Here is an 18,486-nt window from a genome sequence, read left to right as displayed (position 1 = left end):
CCAGGGCAAGCTCATTAATCTCATGGCTCCAGCTACCATCTTGTGCCAAGAATCCCATGTTTGTATACATCCTACTAAGTGAGTCCTACACGTCCTTAACCCAATTTTCTGTTCTCTCCACATGACTGTCTCCCAGGCTCGTCCAACTCAGTGTCCCTAAAGCTGGACTCAGCATCTTTCCCACCCAAACATCTCCCGTGTCGCCCCTGCAGAAAGTGGCACCACCTTCTGTCCAGGTCCATCATTCTTGTCTCCTTTTCCTCCTTCACCTCTTCTCCTGCCTTTGTATGGAAACATCACTGAGTCTCCTAAGTACCCCACTTCTTTGCCATTTTTACTCTAGCGATGCTAGTATTTGCTTCTCCCGACATAGCACGTGCCTTCCCTCATGCTTCACGTCCCTACCTAGCTACTTTACTCATCTTTAGGTTGCAGTGTAAAAGCACCTGCATCAGCTCACCTCTGAGGCCTTGGAGCAGAGCTGGTCTATTTGTTAATCTTCCCTTTGACATTCAGTATCAAAGGCACTGAGAGTTACAGGGGAATGTCTTACCTTCAAGACTGTAATCTCCCTAAGAGCCTGGATCATGCCAGCCTTACTTATTCCTTCGCTCTGGGACTTACTATGTGCCTGACACCAGCAAGTCTAGATATTTGGAGAGTCATGTATGGATCTAGCAGTGGCCAAGCGAAATGGCACAAAGCAGTTGTGACAGGTAGAAGTGAAGGGTCACAGTTGCATTGGACCCTGGAGAGGACTGTTCTGGGTGTTGCCCAGACCCTACATCCACACTTTATGACATTTACAGGGGGCAGAGCTGATGAGATGAAGAAAATGACCAGACTCCTTCAAAAGCAGTTTTAGTTGGCTGGCTAAGGGCTCTGTAGCTGAAACTGAATGTAGATGGATGTGAAACGATCCTCCCAGACCACCCAGAGTGTTGCTGCACAGAAAAAAATAAAAAGACCTGGTTTAAAATGGCTTCATATTCTCATTTACTCCCTTCATCCTGGACCATTTGGGACCTGTTGAGGGAAGACTGTTTGCAGGGACTTCTGGTCCATTAACTTTGCCTTTGCCCAGCTGAGCTGATGTCCCTGGATCAGTGATGGTGGGGCTTTCTCATGTTTGCCTCTTTCCTTTCTGAGACCCTCACACAGCCTTTGGCCAAGTTTCAGTTATTGACAAAAAGATCCAGATATGTGATAACTATTCCTATTATTATAGAAAGAATGTTGTTTGTCCTTAAAAGGTACAGCCATATGTTTATTTTATTGGTTCTAAAATGACTGTGTATCCACTTTATTGTAGTTTCTAAGAATCCATTGTAGTATCATTTTGGTCCAGGGCTATACTAAGTACAGAATAGCTTTATTACATAGCATTCATTATCATTGAATTATTGCACCCCAAATTTAGATTTCATTGATTTTTTTAAACATAAAAAGTTTAATGTGTGTACTTATATTTCATAGATAAAAATGAAAAGTCAGATAGTTTTGTATTAAGGTAAAGGTGAAATCATTGTAACAGGGAGACCCAAAATAAAGATAAGAAAGAAGATTGTTTCTCTTACCTGAAGCCTGACTGGTCTAGGTCGGCAGGGTGGTTATACTCAACAAGGCCATTGGCTTCCCTTTTGGGAGCTGCCCTACTAAGAGGCCCACACGGCAAGAGACAGGTGCCTCTGGCCAGAAGCCAGTGGACCTGAATCCCACCACGGCCATATTCATGAGCTTAGAAGCAGACCCTTCCCTCTGCAGTCTTGGATGACTACCCTAGCCGATGCTTTGACTACAGCCTGTGAGAGACCCTGGGCCAGATGCACCCAGCTAAGCCCTGCCTGCGTCCCTGACCCAGAATCTTTGAGACAATAAGTGTTTGTTGTTTTAAGTCTCATATTTTAGGGGTAATGTGTTACTTAGCAATGGCTAACTAATACATATTTAATGAGAGGTAGATGTATCAGAAAGAAGAAAGAGGAAAAAAGAGGCCATTTTTATGATCTCTTTTTGCATAACACCCAATTCCTCCCTTATCTTTCTTGCCCCCTCCCCCAACAGAAAAAAAATCACCTTGGTAGCCAAAAAGAACAACCATTATTTGTTTGTTCATGGCTCCTTGATTTGGACAGGGCTCAGTAGGGACAGCTTGTGCTCCACAGGATATTCACCTCAGGCTGGCAGGCTCACTGCCAAGGTAGCCCACTCACACGGCTGGCAAGGTGGTCCTTGCTGGGGCTGGGAGCTGGGCTGTTGGCCGGATCCTCAGTTCTCTTCCATATACCATTTCTTAGTGGTGAGGTTGGGCTTCTCATCACCTGGATGCTGGGTTCTGAGAGGGAGGGTCCCAAGAATGAATGATCTAAAAGGACATACCCCATTGTACAAGCTCCTGCTTGCATCTTGCTTGTTGATGTCCCTTTGGCCAAAGCTAGCCCCGTGACCAAGCCCTGATCAAGGGCATGAGTTCTGGGAGGTGTAGTTCATTGTGGGGCCGTCAAAGCAACCATCTGCAACAGAGGCATATGTAAGACTTACATAGTTGTATTATTTGCAATTAGATCATTCATCCATATTAGGAAGCCTTTTAGAAAAATCCAGGTGCATGACTTCATTCTTAGAGTTATAGCAGCAATTAGCTGAGTATAAACTTTTTTAAATTTATTTTTTATTTTTTTGTTCAAAATATTAAGATGTCCCCTTTTCTCCCCAATGACCCTCCCCAGTCCCTCTCCACACCATTGTCCGTGTCCTTGGGTTGTGCATATATGAATATTAGTTCTTTGGTTAATCTCTCCCCCTCCACCTACCCGCCCTCCTCCATCCCTCTGAGATTCATCAGTCTGATCCATGCTTCCATGTCATTGAATCATTTCTGTCCATCAGTTTATTAAGTTCCTTAGATTACACATATAAGTGAGATCATGTGATGTTTGTCTTTCTCTGCCTGGCTTATTTTGCTTAGCATAATATTCTCCAGGTCCTTCCATACTGTCCCACACGGTATGAGGTTCTTCTTTACAGCTGCGTAGTTATTTCTCTAACTTTACTCTGATAATGTTACCCATTCCTTATTTCCAGTATTCCTTTATTACATCTCCCTACATAATTATCTATTACACCCTTGACCCATCATATCCAATTATAGTGGGCAAAATAATGGCCTCTGAAGACATCCACATCCTAATCCCTGGAACCTGTGACTGTTACCTTAAATAGCATAGAGGAGGGACTTTGCAGATATAATTAAGATAAAGATCTTGAGATGAGACCTTATCATGGATGATCCAGATGGGCCCAATGTCATCACAATGGTCCTTACAAGAGGAGGCAGCATGAAGGATGGGTGATGATGGAAGCAGAGGTGGAGGGACAGGGGGATGGAGAAGAGGAGGGGGAGGGAGAGGTAGATGCTTCTGGGAAGGGGCCATGAGCCATGAGTTAAGGTTAGCAGGTGTCCTATAGAAGCTGAAAAAGACAAGGAAACAGACTTTTCCTAGAGACTCCAAAAGCAAAACAACCCTACAGACACCTTGATTTTAGGTACTCCTGACTTCCAGAACTATAAGATAATACATTTGTATTGTTTAAGTGTGTGGTAATTTGTTATAGCAGCAAGAGGAAACTAATACCCCAATTGAGCAAACCGAAGAGTTAAAGAAAGAATACAGAAAGAAGAAGCAATCTGTTCACTGACCTTTGAAGATGCAATGGTTGTGTTTACTATTTATAGTTGCAGTTTAATTGTCATAGTCTTGTTTAACCCAAGCTTCTCAAAACACTTCATACACATGAAGTCTTCATCCTGGGAAACATTTTGCAGAGGAGCTATTGGAAATATAGCAGACATGCCCCAAGACATAATTCTTTTCTGAGGTCTGTGAGACTTTTCATTTCTCTCTCCTCAGAGGTCTGAGAGATTCATCTGAGAGGAGATCTGAGGATTCATCTGAGGCAGGACGATGGTGTGGCCATAGGAGCTCTTTAAGTAGGAAGGGACAGCTGAGAGTAAATACAGACTTCAGAATTCCTGCCTGCTGCCTGGATGAGTTTCCTGAAGCTGGCATAACAAAGTGCCACAAACTGGGTGGCTTAAAACAGAAGTTTATCTTATGGTTCTGGAGACCAGAGGTCTAAAATCAAGGTGTTGGTAGGACCATACTCCCTCTGAAGACTCTAGGGGAAGGTCCCTGCTTCTTCCAGCTTCTGGTGGCTCCAGGTGTTTTGTGGCCCCATCACTTCCGTCTCTGCCTCCATCTCACATGGTCTTCTCATCTCCATGTGTCCCACCTGCGTGTCTCTTATGACAACGATTATTACTGGCCTTCGGTCCACCTGGATAATCCAGGATGCTCTCATCTTGAGAATCTTAGCTAATTACATCTGCAAAGACTCTTTCTAAATAAGGTCACGTTCTCAGGGTCCCAATGGACAGATCTTTGGGGAGGTCACCATTCACCCACTGCTCTGCCCTTTAAAGCAGTTCAGCCCTCAAGGTCCTGACTTTGTTGACTCAGCCTTGTCAGGGTCTAGCCTTACTCTGTGATTTCCATGTCTGTTTTCCCAGATCTGCCCAGAGCCCAGCCCCTGCCCATGGTACACGCCTGTGTCCCTTTTCCCAGTGGACACAGGTCATGCATTCAGAATTTGAGACCGAGGACTTGGGAGAGCACTAATACATGCATGTCCATGTAGGGACAGAAGCGCCATTTGTCTTCTTCCTTGTCTCATAGGATCCTTTTCTACTTTTTGAAAAGAAGAAATTGAATTATACACAAGGAAAGGAAAAAAGACGCAGGCCTTCTGGCTCAGCAATAGGGAAGAAATATTGTGGGTGACAGTGAAAGTTATAAAGCTGAGAAAGCAGGACTCCTTGCAGACGGCCTCGACATACACCCACTTCAGTAAATCCTCATTATTGCAAATGTGCCGGGGGCGGGGTGGGCTTCTCTGGGGCAGGAAAACCCAGCAGTGTGGGAAAGGTGTGTGCTGCCCTGGCAGCTCTGACACAGGTAACAGGCACTGCAGGAGCTTCGGGAGCTCTGGGACTGAGGTTCATGAAGGGCATCCCGGGGCCCCGTGTGTAGCAGTGCTGGGCGATGCTCACATGGTGCTCTGGAAGAGGAAAAGTGACACATGCAGTGATCCAAACTGCATGTCCTCGTTTGATACTGAGCCTACCCAGCGGGACGTTTATATCTTTCTATTGAGCTGGTGAGCACAGGCTCCCTTCAGTAGCATGCCATCCATGGGCTCTCACTATGCATTTATATGCAAACGATTGCATTGGGCCCTGGCCTGTGTGGCTCAGTTGGTTAGTGTAGTCAGTCCATGCACCTAGAGGTCGCCTGTTCGATTCCTAGTCAGGGCACATGCCTGGGTTAGAGGCTTGATCCAATAGGGGGTGTGTAGGAGGCAGCCAATTGATGATTCTCTCTCTCCTCTTTCTAAAATAAAATAAAAATATTTTAAAAAACACATTGAAAATGGTTTCTTTTACTTGGTAAGTGCACCGTGAACACAAAGAAATGCAATGCACACATTCATTTAATTTAAAGTACCTTGGACATACAGGAGCAGGCCAGTTCTGATTCTATGGCCATTGTTGGCTATAGTTACTTATTTTACTTAAAGCCCGTGCTTCAGGTCAGCGCTCACACATGTGCAGATGTTAGGAAACCTGAACAGACAGACACACGTGTTTACTCTCTACCATGCTTGGAACTTTTTAAGAGCTCATTCAATAAGTCAGTTAATAGTGACCAGTCAATAGGAGTCACTTACTTTTATTATTTCTCTCTTAATTTTACTGAGTCTCATTGCTAGTCTTGGTTCTCAGAGCAACTGTTTGATTTTCTTGGCTCCTAACACATTGGCCCAGTGGGACACTCAGCACTGGTTGGAGGAGGGTGAGGAGGAAGATGGAGAGGCTGTGACGTCCCCATGGTGGGCAGCGGCATGCTTAGGTAAGCCAGTTTTCAGGTCCTTTGTTATTTCATTTTAAACTTTTCCTGCCAAGACATGGAATCAGGCAGATTGGCTGCTCCTGCGATGTAGGCGCAGACAAGTGGGGTCACAGGAGCGGTCTTCTTCTCTGCCATTTTTATGGCAGAGCCATTAGGATAATGAGAGCTGGAAGGGAGGCCAGGCTCGCTTTGCAGCTGAACACACAGGCTGAAAGAACAAGGGATGCGCTGATGGAATATTTATCTCTGATTTTATTTATAGCATCATCTGGTGCAGAATCAGAAATCAGCACAGCGGCAGAGAGGTGGGACGCCCCTCACGTGTCCCGTCACTGCTGAGACTTTGCGGGTGCTCAGGCTGTCAGGCATGTCCCTTTGTTTCCTTTAATGTCTCTGTCCCTCTTCAGCTTTGCACTTTATCAGTTTGCCTCGGCTCCTTGGGGTCCTGTGACCGAGTTACATTTCACTAGGCCTTTTACTGCCCGGTAATTAGGGGACTCTTTCGTGAGACAAGCAGGATTGCTAGAATCTTGTTTTCAGCAGGGCTTTTCTGACTTTTTATTTTTGTGGGTCCCCACTGGGCTAGGATTTTTCACAATGGTTCAGAAGCATTTATGTATGTTTTCATTATCTTTGAAGTTTCAAAGGCTTTTAGGAGTGAGCAATCTTATATAAGTTAACATCAATAATACTTTAAAATGTATTTATTTACTTTTATTTTTAAAATATATTTCTTGGTTTTTAGAGAGAGGAAGGGAGAGGGAGAGAGAGAGAAACATCAATATGAGAGCAAAACATCCATTGGCTGCCTCCTGCATGCACCCTACCAGGGAGGGATAGAGCCCACAACCCTGTGCATGTACCCTGACTGGGAATCAAACTGGCAACCTTTTGGTGCACAGGACAGACATCCAACTAACTGCACCACACCAGCCAGGGCAATACTTTAAAATTTAAGAGCAATTTTATATACTAGGTCTCACTGGAGAATTTAAAATCTAATAAATTGAATAATTGAAAATAATTGTGTATATGTATGTATGTGTATATAATTTTATTACATTCATCTCATTAAAATTTTATTATAGTTATTATTGGTCTTTATTTATTGTTTTATGTAGATTTGCTTCAAATTAGGGAGGGTTCAACTAATGAGTTAAAGTGATAGAGGTTAGTTTTTCTCCTGTGACAAGCAATTCAGAGTTGTCTGTTCAAAACAGCTGTAGCCCCTCACAAGCATCAGCCAGGACCCACATTGATCTGCTTTCTCCTCTGCCATTTTTAATAAGTGGCTTTGTCTTCACATCACAAGGAGGCTTGCTGCACCTTCAGGCATCATGTCTGCATTCCACATAGAGAGGACATAGAAGAGAAAGGCAAAAGGTGAAGTGCAAAAAGATTTCTCCTGTGAAGGCATTGCCATTTTTCTAGAAGGGCTATCTCAGAGACTTCTGCCCACATTTCATTGACCACAATGGTGTCTCCTGGCTACCCTTATTTGCAAGGGAGGTTAGGTGATCTAGATCTTAGCTTTTACAACCTATAGAGTAGAGGCAGGCAAGAGGGGAGGGGACTGGGAATGGGAGTTGTCAGGCAACCTACAGGGCCGGCTCTGGCACATTTAGAACAAAGGGAGACCTGGATCCCCACATACCGGGTGCTGATACTGGACCTTTCCTGCAGAATCTTACTTGTAGGGGTAACTTAAGACTAAAACTTTAAATTTTATATAAATAAATTTAGCTCCCAGGTGCAGTATTATGAATTTTTCAAGTTTTGTTTATTTGGCAAATATGTGGGGTCTTTTATATTAAGAACCGAAGGTTCAAGGAAGGATGTGTCACATCCCACTGTCTAGGCCAGGGGTGGGGACCATCCAGCCTGTGGGCCATATACGGCCCTCGAAATCATTTGGTCTGGCCCTGCCAAGGCAACTGGAGGCAGGACTCGAAATTCCATAAATCTAGGAACTTTTTTCATGGCTAATTTTTAAATTGATAACTTTGTATGGCCCGAGAATGTTATAAATATCCAAATGGCCCTTGGCAGAAAAAAGGTTCCCTACTGCTGGGACAGAGTCTGGAGTGAGAAAGATGGGTGTCAGCCCTGGTCCTCTGAGGTAGGCTGACTCCCATGTGTAGAGCTGGAAGAACTGAAGCACAGTGGCTCTAAAACACTTCCTGTGGCATGTGGGTGGGCAGGTGAAGGGAGCTGGGGGTCTGGGGAGCGAGGAGGACAGTGGTCCTTGTCTTCCTGCACTGGCTACAGTGCCAGTGTTTGTATCAGCAGCATCAAACTCTTTAAGCATCACCCTCAGTTTATTTTCAGCTTCTCATCTCTTCTTCTTTATCTGCAATCATCTCTTTCGACCTTCCTATTCCTTGTGCCTTTGCCTTCTTGAAGCTGGGGGAGGTGATGGATGCATAGATAGTTCCAGAGTTTACAGGCCTCCCGCCTCCTCTTCCTATCTCTCTCCCCCTCCTCCTCCCCCCCCCCTTCCTCCTACTCTTCCCCTGAAAATGCTCTGAGCTCTGTCCTGTGTCCTTCTCAGTTGCCCTGCTTCTCACAAAGGGACTGAGTTGGAGATGCACTCAGGAGGGAGAGATTGGTCCTGCCCTCCCTTTCACACACTCTCCATTCACCACCCTAGTCCACCCTGCGGGGACCCTTATTTGTCCCTGACAGTGTATGGGGGAAGATGCACGTATTTTAAGGTGCCCTCTGGGTAGCCTGTTTGTGCCGTGGTGTTTACTCCTTCTGGAGCATGTGCGGGCTGCAGCGTCCGCGTCCCAAAGGGATGCTAACACAGTTGTCCACTGATTTAATCAAAAGAAGCAGCTGGGGTCCTGGGTGAGGCTGAGTTATGGAACCAAGGCACAAAGCAAAACACAGGATGGGCCTTTTATGTAAACTGTTGTCTGACCCCTTTAAGTTGGGGATTCGAGTGAAAATCGAATGCTAGTCCTCAGATGTGTGTCATGCCCCACTGTGAAACTAATTGCATTGCAGGAGCAAACAGAGGCCATTAGCATTATTATTATTAATAACTGTGTATTTGCTATCCACATTATGCATCTGGAAATCTTACTCAGCCTAGAGCACGGCAGCCTCCCTGTATATATAACAGGGCTTAAAAGGTATCGATTTGGACCAGTTTTTTATTGCATCTCTTGTTAAGCTTCGATAGTCTTTTGTTTGTACAAATGTTCTTCTATACAGCAAGCAAAACCAGATAGTTCACTTACTACTGTGATTTCATATGCTTGTTTCCATGGTGTGAAATGCAAGCGGTGTGCGGTGGATGACACCCTCTAGACTCCAGCCTGCTCCTTGTTAACTACATGTGTCCTTCCGGGCAAACCGGAAATCCTCTAAGAATATATTCAGGTTCGTGCTTATACAGATACAAATGGGTCATATGATATGCACTGTTTAGCATTTCACTTTTTTTGTTACTTAAAATATCTCTGGAGATCTTCCCTTATCAGCATGTGCAGGGCTAACTCAGCCTAGTTGTCAGCATCCTGTCTCCAGGATTCACTGTAAGGTTCTCTCTCCTTCCCCCTTGCAATTGTTCCGGCTCCCTCGATGGTGGGTTGAGGTAGTGCTGCTGTGGTGGGCTGAATGATGGCCCCAGGATGCCCAAACCCCAATCCCCAGGACCTGGGGACACTATCGTTATGACAAAGGAGACTTTGCAGATGAGATGAGGAATTTAGTGATGGACGATCTGGATGGTCCAATGTAACAAGGGTCTTTGTAGAGAAGAGACATGCAGGTGGTCAGAAGAGGAAAGTGGGATATGACAACAGAAGTAAGGGGTTGGAGTGATGCAAAGGAGGAGCCATGAGCCGGGGAACGGGGAATGGGGAACGGGGAATGGGGCGGCTCTCAGAAGCAGAAAAGACAAGTGAAGGGATTCTCCCCTGGAGCCTCCCGAAGAGGCCAGCAACGGGATACCTGGACTTTAGCCCAGTGAGACTGATTTTAATATCCTGGCCTTCAGCACTGGTAGAGAATAAATCTGTGCTGTTTGAAGCCCCTAAGTGTATGGTGATTTATTATTGCAGCTACGGGAAACTAATACAGCTGCCCTTTCTACAAGAGGGTTACCTCTCCTGCCTCTGGAGCCTCTCTGCGGGAAAATCCGTGCAGTGCCTGGCCGCTGTTCTGTGACCTCCTCAAAGCTCAACTGTCTTTCCCCCGCCCACCTCAGCCACCTACTCCCATGCCATGCCCGAGGCCTGTCATTCCCAGAGTCCTCTCCTCCTCGCAAATATCTTTCAAGCCTCCTCCCTTGGATTGCCTCCTCTGCTTGCCCGGTCTCCCTGTGTTCCCTCACTGCTGTGCTCTCCTACCCTCCTGGAGGCTTCTGATTCTTCCATTTACCACATGTCCACTCCTCAGCTCCCCATCCTCATTTTCCTTCTCATCCAGCTAAGATTCTGTGGTTTTTCCTATACTCACTCCTTTTACATACCCTCAATTCCCTTGCCCTCTTCCCTCTATTTTATAATTCACTTGGAAATGTCCCAGCTCTGATTAAACCCATCCATCTGCCCCGAGTGTCTGAACATTGCAGGAGAAAATTACACAACTGGGCTATGTGCTCACTTTAGATTCACGACAGCCAGCCTCCAAGGGCCTCTGTGCAGCCTGAAATCACCTGCGTTTTCCTGGCAAGGCGTCTGCTCCCCTCTCGGGTCCTTTCCATAGAATGCTAGGCAGGCATGCATCTCTCTTTGTGATTCTTAAACCTGGTGTGGTATGGTTGGCATCGCTATAAGGCTGCTAAGGCCCCATCTCCCTTGTTTGGTCTAGAATGGGGCCCAGCATCCTTAGGTCTTACTTGATTTTTTTTCTTTTCTATTTCATTGAAGTATAAGAGTACTAGTTTCCTGGGGCTGCTGTGACAAATTACCACACATGTAGTCGCTTAAAACAAATTTATTCCCTTGCCGTTCTGGGGGCCAGAAGTCTGAAATCGAGGAGTCAGCAGGGTGGAGCTCCCTCTGAAGGCTCTGGGGGAGGATCCTTCCTATCTCTTTCAGCTTCTGGCCCATGGCAGTGTCACTCCAGCTTCTGCCTGTCTTCCCATGGCTTTCTCGGTGTCTCTGTCCCTTCTAAGACAATCTCATTTCAGGTGGAGAGCCCGTGTGGATAATCCAGGATGAGCTCCTCCTCTCGAGCTTAACTTTATTACATCTTTTGCTACATAAGGTAATATTCACTCTTCTCTCATATAAGATTCTGGGAGTCAGGATGTGGACATATCTTTATGGTGGCCACCATGCAGACCACTATATGCAGGAAAATGGACAAATCCTGAGTGCATAGTTCAGTGAATTGCTGCAAACTGAACACACGCAGGCAAACAGGATACAGCTGAAGTAACAGAACCCCGTAGACATCCCAGAATCCCCTGTGCCACCTATCAGTCATTGCTCCCCACTCTGGGGACTCTCTACCCCACCACTGAACAGCCTGGTTTTGAATTACATACTCATGGAGTCACATGTGAGTTCTGTGTCCGCTTATTTCACTTGTCATGCGTGAAATCGATCCTTGTGTGGTTGTAGCTCCTTCTTTCCCATCCTGGTGTATCCCCCCATGTGTGACCACACCACTGTTGTTAATCCATTCTGCCCTGGGTGGATTGTTTCTGCTTGTTGGCAGCTAGACATGTGCTGCTGTGACTATGGTGAGTTCACATCTCTTGGTGCATCATACACACAAATACTCATTGCTGTGCGTGAACACCTAGGAGTGTGAGAGTTGGCCAGAGGGAGGCATGTTCTCAGCATTTGTAGATGCTGTTCCCAAGGCAACAAGTCCGCTTTCCCAGGGAAGGACCAGAGCCTATCGCTCACTCTGCCCACAGCTGGCTTTGCCTCTCTTGTCAGCAGCTCTGGTGTGTAGAGCATGTCATATTGTGAGTTGGGCGACATTGACCATCTTTTCATCTGTTCATAGACAATGTGGCCATCCTCTTTTGTGAAGTGCTGGTCCCTTTGCTCAGTTCTTTGAATTTGATTGTCTGGATTTATTGGATTATTTTTATTGACTTGTAGTTTTTGTTTTACTCTGGACACAAGACCATGTTTGCAAATATGTCTTGTGAATGTCTTTTTCCTCAGTAGGTTGGCTTTTCCCTCTCTCAGTGGTGTCTTTTGGTGAACAACGGTTCTTAGTTTTAATGTGGTCCAATTTAACAATATTTTGCTATTTATGGTTAATGCTGTTTTTTCTCCTCCCCTCCTATGTTCTTAAAGTTTCATTATTTTCCCTTTCACACTTAGATTTGTAATCTATCTGGAGTTAAATTCTGAATAGTGTGAGGTAAGGATCATATATGTGTAGATTGCCCTCTGATTTTTGAATCAACCATTTGGGGTTTCCCACTTTCTCTGTCTTCTTGTCTTAGACTTGGGGATTCTTCTTTCTTGTGTTTCTTAGGGCTTGTTTCGTGTAGGTGGTGATGACAGTGCAGAGAGAGGAAGAGAGGAGACAAGCTCCTATAGTTTTGTTCCCCCCTCAACCCTCCTGTCCCCCATCTCTCGGCCCACTCCAGTCTGAGCAGTGTGTCTGACTCCTACCCACCCCTTCTCACCTTGGGGCCTCACCTTCTCTTCATTCCCCAAAGCCTCTCCCCTGCTTAAATCTAATCACATCCACATGCCACCTTCCTCCCCTGCCCCTGCCACCCTGTCAGCTCTTTCCAGAGTGCACCTTGCTTCTGTTTCTTCTCCTCCCAGACCCGCACTGCCCTGCCTGCGGTTTTAGTGGAACAGCCACGCCTCCTCCACGCTCCTTCAGGAGGACGCACAGTAGTTGCATTGTTGTGCTTTGCTTACAATGTCCACAAGCCTTTCCAGGGTAAGCACTGGGCCCTGTTCCTCTTGGCATCACTGTGTCTGTTGAATTACATGGACCTCAAATACTCTTCAGTACAGCCCAAGTTGAATTTTTAGAAAAATGTGGATGGTTTGTAATTCGGACCTGAAGCTTAAATTAGATCCTTGAGTGCACTGTAAAACTCTTAGAAAACGTGATTGTCAATTACTGTATTTGTTGTTTCCAGAGGTATTTGGTCCAAGGTATACCCTGAGCTTCTGTGTTCCAGGCCGCTTTGCTGAGAGGAACTCTGCATATCCCATCTATTTCCCAGAGGCATTTTACCCAATGACCCCTAAAACAATACAATGAAGAGATTGCCAGGTGTTTGTGGGCTGGCTCAAGAGGCCGCCGGCTACTCACAACACTCCTTCCATGGTTTTGGAAGAAATGGAGGGACCCCAGCCAGGGGTGGGGAAGGTGCTAGGGGGCAGTGAGCTCCTGACCCTTGTCCCCAGGCAGGGTGGGGGTCCTGACTTCATTTGAAGTCACCCTGGACTGGCACCCTCTGTTTGGCCTCTTGCCACTGTTGGTGCCACTGTCCCTGCTCTGCGGAAAGAGAGGAGAGGAGCTGCGATGCAGCCGGTGCTGAGGGCAGTAGGCTGGGTCCTGGAGAGGAGGGGTGAGATCTGCACTACCCAGAGGCACTCCGCAAAACCGCTTAGCCAGAGAGGCCCAGGGAGAGACGGCACCCGCGGGGGAGTCCTCCCCTGCCAGGAGTCGCGTGATTGACGGCCAGTTTATGAGCCTTGTGCAGGAGTGTGTTTACCAGGCCGAGCCGGGAGTCCTGCTGCGAGAGCTCCCTGGTATTTACCAAGTGATGCCCTTACGTGGACCTTATAAAATGAAGCTCAGGCGGAACAAACAGCAGCCGCCGCCGCAGCAGCCCCCTTTGCCTCCATGTCAGCAGCTTCCAAATCCTGTGTCTCTCCTACCCCCCCTTCCACCTCTCTGTCCATTGCTGATATTATATTAGGGTTCCAGCCATAAAAGAAAAATAATTTATAGACAATCAAATCTCCAGTCCAAAGATGATTGCTTTTCAGTACCTTTATTCCTTTTGGGGTGGCATGTAATATTGTCAGAATTATTCTGAGACCAAAAATGAAATTCAATTAAAAGAAGCTTATTATTAAATAATTCACAAATGTCTTTTAACTAATTAAAAGGTAGTATTCCAGTTTTATTACTTGCTGAGTTTGACAAGTGTAATGATTTTAAAGCTGTATATGGAGGCAGTATCCCATATATAATTGCATAATGTATGATTTTCCTAGTGCCTTTAATAAGACAAGTATGTATAGATGCCAGATCAGTGATATTAGACTGGCTAGTTACATTAAACACTTTTTTTCTAATGTTTTAACATATATATGTGTATTTTTAATTGTGATATAATTGACATAACATTATGTTAGTTTCAGGTGTACACCATAATGATTCAATACTGTATATATTGTGGAATGATCACAAGTAATCTAGTTAATATCCATTACCATACATAGTTACAATTTTTTCGTGTGTGATGAGAGCATACATATTTACTATTTCTTATCTCATAAATGTGTATTCATTAATGGTCAGTTGATCATATGATATCCCAAAATATGAATGCAAGGCAATTAGAGATGTAGGAATTAGCCTGAGGGTCTATTTTGCTGCATATGAGCCTCTATTTTAGAAAATCTGACCGGGCACCACAGCACCTGTCAATCTTAGAGCTTGTGTGCACCATCCCTGTCCCCATCTCCTGGTCTGGCGGGGGCATGCTCACGCTGCCCCCTCTTGTCAGTTGTGTGAGGACAGGTGTCCAATGTGGGAGGTTCTCCTGGCACCAAGATGAGACTGACCTTCTGATGTGAGGCCCTTCTGGCCATGTCTGTAACCTCCTCCTTGGGTGACAGACAGTACCATGTGGTTTCTTAGGGAGACAAGCCCTTCTGAAGATAAAAATGAGGCAGGAAACGTGAGCCGGCATTTCTCATTCAGGGCCCCTCTGCAAACCACCTTCTCCTGCGCTCGGAGTTGGGAAAACCACATTAGAAGCCAAGGGGAGATTTAGGTTCTTGGTGTTAATCGTGTAAGCGGCTTTCCCACGCCTGGAAGGACCCTCCGAGGACCACACACACACCAGCACCAGGGTGTTTATTAACCACTTGATAAAAAGGTCAGGGCGACTTAAGCAAGGATGAAAGACTGCTGCCGCTAAAGACCATTTGCAGGGAAGATAAGGCCACTGTAAAATTATAATGTCAGTCAGCAGGAAGATGGGATTCAGACGGTTTAAAGCTGAAATCACCTTAGAGATTTCCAAGCAAAGCCCTTTTTTTCTGGATAAGAAGACAGGAGCCTGGTGAGATTAAATGAGCTCAGAAGGCACAGAGCTGGGTCTGGAATCCAGGACCCCTGGGTGCCAGCCCCAGGGTTTTTCCAAGACACTAGTTGGCCTTTCTTTCCTAGAAGAGATAGGAACTGGTTCCCTCTGCCAGGGTCTGGGATCCAGCCTGTTGTAAACCTCAGGCCTGGGCCACCACCCTAGGCTCTTGTCCCTCAGGTTGGCGTGGAGGTAGTGGGGAATTTTGATGAACACAAGGAAGTAGCAACAGCAGCAACTAAATCAGCAGCCATCTGAGGCTCTCTGCTGTGACAAGGCCAGAGGGGGCCCCAGACACCTGGCAGCCAGAAGCCCCAAAGCTACATGAAGCTGTGCTCCTGCTCGGGGCCCCTCTCAGGAACTAAAACCCCCATCTCCTGCCCAGCAGCCTGGCCATTGGCTAGAGCCCTCTTCTGCCAGTTACTCAGTCCCAGCAAACTGATACATGGTCCTTGGAGTCTGCTGCCAGGTTTCCCCCCACTTGTTGCTTCTGCTCCCGCCGTCTAGGCCGGGACTGCAGCAGCCCCCTGACTTGTCCTACACCTCCCCTAACCCTATGCCCTTCCTCACGCAAGTCCATTCTCCTCGCCCCTGCCAGAGTGGCCTCCTCAAAGCTTGCCTCACATCCTTTCTCCTCTGCTCAGCAATCCTCCGAGGGCCCAGCACCGCAGCTCAGTTGACATGGCTCAGTGCAGCCACCTGCCATCTGTGAGCCTTCTTTGTCATCCCCAGTCTCCTCAGTCCCTGCGTCAGGGGGTCTCCGTTCTGCAGGGCTGCTGTTTCTGTATCAGAGCGCTGCTGCTTCCCCATCTTGCTTGCACACGTCTACCAAGTTTAGATGTATCAGGAGGCCCCCTTCCTTGCTGTGGGCCTCTTGTCTCCATCCACCCGCCCTGGGCATAGATGTTTGCTCCCGTCACAGGCTCCATTGCCTCTGGAGTGGTTGACAGGTGGCCTCCTCAGTAAATGTTTATTTCTTGGTAAATGTTTGTGCTGAATGTCTGGGTAATCTCAAACCAGAGCTGGTGACAAAGTTCAGATCATGTGAGCATTGGCTCATCGTATCATATGCTGTAAATCTGATGATTTCCATAAAAATTAATTAGTGACTTTTATGTTTAGTTGTGTTTTGTTTTTTTTGAATGATGCTGGTTAGAACTCAAAGGAAAATTAAATTGATGCTACTTACGTATGCTTACAAAAGAAGCTTTTACATAAATATTATAAAGGCAATTGCCCCAGAATTGTCCTGTCCACTGGCTAGAAAACCCACTGAAATGGTATTAAAATTAATGTTGATAAGATTAGGAATGGAAAAAAATAAACTTAATTTTAGTTATCATATTTCCATTAGAATCAAATCACTTATGATGAACGCTACTTAAAATATACCTTAGTATTAATATGCATTCTATATTATTTTGCTTACAGTGATGCAGTTAATGTTCTGAGCAGAAAAATAATTCGCATATATTTTGAGATGATTTCTCTAGTTCGTGCGGGGACATGTGCTAGATTTAGGAAAGTGAGCAGATTACATTTTCCTGGACTTTAGGGGGTTTTATTTTCAGTCTTCATTTCCATATTTTCTGGTGCTTATTTTTCCAGAGTCTGAACAGAGTTAGCATTGAGTGTTGGGGGCCTGTCTTCTGATGGTGTAAGAGAAGCCCTTTCCTCCCTCCCTTCCTTCCTTCTTCCCTCCCTTCCTTCTTATATGACAAGCAATAATAATAATAAATACAAGTGGCCATGTGCAGACAACTTCAAGTAATGACCTGATTCCACCCCTATGGAATTACTCAGGACCTTCAGAAAGTGAGAAGCACATTTAGAAACAACCATACAGCCACTCTTCAGCCACTGTGCTCATTCATTTTCTAACATCACTCAGAATCAGGGTAAGAAACCAAACACAGGTGACTTTGTGCTAGGAGCTGAAGACTGTGAGGAGGACAGTGACACTGGACCCTGGCCACACAGAAACCCTGCTTTTCAAGAGTTCAACTGGAAAAAAGGGCAGGGGACAAGTGGTGGGTCAAAGGGAGTTTGGAAGAGCTTTGTGCAGGCATTTTGGGGTACTACATAACAAGTGGCACTTCATTTATTGAAACCACATTCTGTAAGACAGATAAAGGTTATAGAAACAAACAGTTTCATTTCAAAGATGGGAAGCTAAAGTTATTGTAAGTTTCAGGTTCAATTTGGTTGGAAGGTTTATTATGTAGCATTTCTCTCCATCCATCTATCCATCCATCATCTATCCATTGATTTATCCATTGATCCATCCATCCATCGATCCATCCATCGATCCAAGCCAGAACATTTTAAGGGTTTGCTGTGGTTTCTGAAGTGGAAAAAAAAAAAAAAATTACTCAGGGCCGCAGTGTGTCACCTGAGAGAACTAGTAGCTTCTGTTAAGAGTGCTGGCCCATTCAGGTTCCTGCTGCTGCTTTGTTTCTGTGGACAGTCTGGCTCTTTTTATTCTTCATCTTCAGGGCCTTCACATATCCTTCAGAAGTATCATTTTGGATATAACGGATATATTTTAACATATATTCAGTTCAGGGTTGCTAATAGATCTACAAAGTCATGATCCCTCCTGTCGATTTAAACATTGAATTAATGCTCAAAACTCAAGGCATTAAAAATATTCAGAGAAGCCCACAAGGCCAGCCAGCATCAGATGATCCCCTCTGTGTCCTCAGTGATTCTCAGCATTAACCCAGCGTCTTTGCCACTTTCAGAGCACAGGATTTGGGAATCCTTCAAGGTTTTAGTATTTCACACAAAGTACCAGGTATACTGGCATATATGTGGGCTCCATATAGAGCTCTGGTTCCCATCAGGTTGTCACACCTGCCATCTCCAGAACCACTGTCCTCCACAGTGCGACAAAGCCTCTTTCCTGGCTCTCCAGGCCTCAACACATCACTCACCTCTTCCTAGATTCTCTCCTTGGAGGACCCACCTCCTGCACAAACTCCCAACCACATCTGGTCTGTCCTTTCCAGCAGGCCACTGGATGTCCTGCCTGAGGACCATGAGTGACCTCACATTCAGCAGATACCAAGATTGCTCCTTTTTCTCTTCCCGGAACCAGCTGTGAAGGACACCGAGGCCATCTGTGTGCCCTGCCTCACACTTTGGTAGCACGCCAGCCAGGCCACCCTGTTCCTTCTTCTTGCCACATCATGCTTTTTATTTGTGTTTTGATGATGTTTCCAGGCTCCAGTGCCAGGTCAGGGCTCC

This window comes from Miniopterus schreibersii (genome assembly GCF_964146895.1).
Source record: "Miniopterus schreibersii genome assembly, chromosome: 3".
Lineage (NCBI taxonomy): Eukaryota > Metazoa > Chordata > Mammalia > Chiroptera > Miniopteridae > Miniopterus > Miniopterus schreibersii.
The sequence above is the reverse complement of the archived record's forward strand: the minus strand, read 5'-3'. Positions refer to the sequence as shown.